A 3,221-nucleotide genomic window follows, 5' to 3' on the forward strand; every position below is an offset into this window, starting at 1 on the left:
AGCGTTGGCAGACTGTTGTAAACACTGAAGGAGAATATACTATTGATGACTAAAGTCTCCGTTATATGTACCTGTTGTGTTTATTAAATTTATGGAAAAACTCTACGAATTTATACACCATCTTAATATTTATGAAAGCAGAATGTAGTGATATTGGATTATCAGAAAAGCATTATTATAGTGATGATGATGTCACTGAAACACTTCAGAGAATCAATGGAAGAATAAAAAGCCATAGCGGGAAGAAATACAATAACATTATAAAAGCAGCGTTAGGTGTTGGACATCAGGGGCTACTCTAGAAGTCAGTAGGGGGGGGGGGGGGGGGAGCTAGTGGGGGAAGGAGTGGTAGGGGGTTTGGGGAATGGAATATCGCTTAACAAAAGGAGAGTCCTCCACCGACAAACTGGTAAAATTTGGTCTTGCTTAAAGTAGTTTTTGATAACAGTTTTGGAGTTCAGTGTAAAAAAACTTATTTTAACATGGGAGATTTTATAAATTACATAAACCATAAAAAGGTCAACTTACAACAAATAAGTTTTCATTAATTGTCTGGATACAGAAGGTGACATGAATGTTAAAACTTGAACCTGACATGAATATAAAAAAAATTCTGTAACAATATTCAATGGTTATTTCCGTCTTCTGCCCAAATTGTCATGCTCGTTCGTCTCTGTTTCGTTTTACTGAATATGTCAATGATATTTTCAATGACCATATCTCTTTCTTTATGGATATTTGCAATATCCAATCCATTTAATCTCACTTGCCCCATTTTGTTACCCAAATAAGTATTCGTCTCAAAGTAGAGAAGCTTCGTTCAGGAGTGCTTGCAGTGATAGGAGCAGTCCCAAATATTTAGAGTAAAACACATACATCTGTTGAAGTAATATATTCGCCGATTTCTGAAGTAATTTTATCCACTTTAATGCGATACTGCATTGGGGAAGAGAGGGGGGGGGGGGGGCTATAGGCCCCACCCCCTTGCCACCACTCCTGGTAGACATGACAGCAATGCCAGTATGTATGCACAATATACGAATATATTTTAATGACCCAAATGAGATTGTAGGTCATCTTGATGGCATCAACAAGGGCTGGGAATACAGATCATAAGAGCCAGACCATTTCACCACTTTCAGAGCTTTGAGAAGGAAGTATCATCGAGTAATTGGGAAGCCTGCCTTCCAGAAGAAGTGTACACAATTATCGATTGATATTCAAATGAACTATTTGAAGTGCGTATGCAAGATTTGTGATCACAGTTGTAATATGCACTGTTCTTGCAATTTAACTACATGACTGCGTATCAGGAACATGGGACGCTCGCCTCGGTAGATGAGTGGTCAGCGCAGTAGAATGCCATGCAAAGGGGCCCAGGTTCAATTCTCGGCTGGGTCGGAGATTTTCTCCGCTCAGGTACTGGGTGTTGTGTTGTCTTCATTATCGTCTCATCCTCATCGACACGCAAGTCGCAAAGTGACGTCAACTAAATAGACTTGCACCAGGCGACCGGTCTTCCCAACTGAAGGCCCTCGACACACATTTTATTTCAGAGACGTGATACGATGTAAGAGATGATTTGAACCATGTATATCGGTTAAATGACATGTTTTATATATGTGGCGACTACGTGAGATAGCGTCCTTGACATCCGCGGTCAGCTGATCACCGCCGAATGTCAAAGAGTTCGGGCGCCTGCCACCTGGAGCGTTGTCCTGCGCTTATTCGTTACCGCGGCGCTCAAGCTCTGTGATTTGGAAATAAATTATTCTGTTGCTATTGAGTAGTAAGCAATTCTTCCACTTCTGCTGAAGGAATTAAATATTCCTATTCTCTCTCTTATTCGAGTTTATTACACAGAGTAGTTGGAAGCAACGTATGCTAACTCAGAGCAGCGAATTGTCGAATGCACTAACTGCCGTCAGCTGTCCACAGGCCGAGTAAGCCGAAATACGCCACACCCCGTATCCCTAGGAGATTAGCGACATATACATCATTTTTTGTCTGTTATGTGTTTTACAGCTATCAGCCAAAGCTTTCACATTCTCTTGCAACATCGTCGATGTCAGTAGAAGTGCACGAGTCATCTCCAGGAACTCTCTACATAAGTACAGTCATTCTCTAGACTTAGGAAAATATAGGACTGAATTAATCCTATGGGAACATGCAACAGCATTTTCTTTTATTGCATTTTTTACTTGTATATCGTAAAAAACGGAAATACATATTTATTGTTAAACTTACGTTTCTCCCAGTTATAATTCTCCACATCACCTCCGTTCCTTAATATGTGGTCACCTTTCCCACAGCTGATGCCGAAACATGTTAACTTAGCTGTATGATACACATGTCAAAAATTTGAATAAAATTGTCTAAAAATCTCCTGTTCCACAACTCTGTCATCTTATTTAATATTTGTGATTACTGCTTATTAAGAATTGATCTATGAAGGTATTATCGGAGATATTATCGGTATTTTCCTGCCTCTATACAGAATTCAAAAGTGCATGTTTTGCATAGGGAGCAGCTGTGTCTCACTTTAACACGTATTTAACTAAGACATGTGACACGCAAAATTTTTCACTACACATGAAATAAAGTGGCTAAACATTTTATGTTTCGAAACTATTAACTGATACATAATTTGTTATGACAATCATGTTCTTACTGTAGCTGAGACAGGCTTCTGGCAAACAGCGCACCAGCAAAAGGATAGATTTACATTTAACGCAAACAACAATGAGACCACGTCGAAGGAATAGCACCACTATCTCCCCAAGGAAACAAATTTGACACAGGTGAGCGCTATCCAGCCACTCTCAGTACTTATAAGTGGTAAGTGATGTTTAAATGAACTGTATTTGAGTTAAAATTAGGAGTAAGTCTAATATTAGTTGCATTCTCTGCTGTAATTATTGCATCTTTGTTGTGATATATAATACCAGGAAACTCTTCACTCTTCACAAAGATAAAAAGGAAAAAAAATAGCACTTGGAAAACCACAGAGCATTTTCAACACATTAATCATCCGTTTCTTCCCAAACTTTCAAACCTCCAACACAATGGAAACACACAGTTTCATCTCCATTACCGGTGCAAGAGACTCAAGCTTCACTGAGTTCGTCTGGACGCTGCTTCACAGGGGTAATGACCCACCATTGAAGGAGTCCAGCCTTACTTCAGATATATAATATTTACGCTGAGCGATATGATACCTT

The sequence above is a fragment of the Schistocerca gregaria genome, chromosome 5 (assembly GCF_023897955.1).
Source record: "Schistocerca gregaria isolate iqSchGreg1 chromosome 5, iqSchGreg1.2, whole genome shotgun sequence".
In the NCBI taxonomy this organism is placed as follows: domain Eukaryota; kingdom Metazoa; phylum Arthropoda; class Insecta; order Orthoptera; family Acrididae; genus Schistocerca; species Schistocerca gregaria.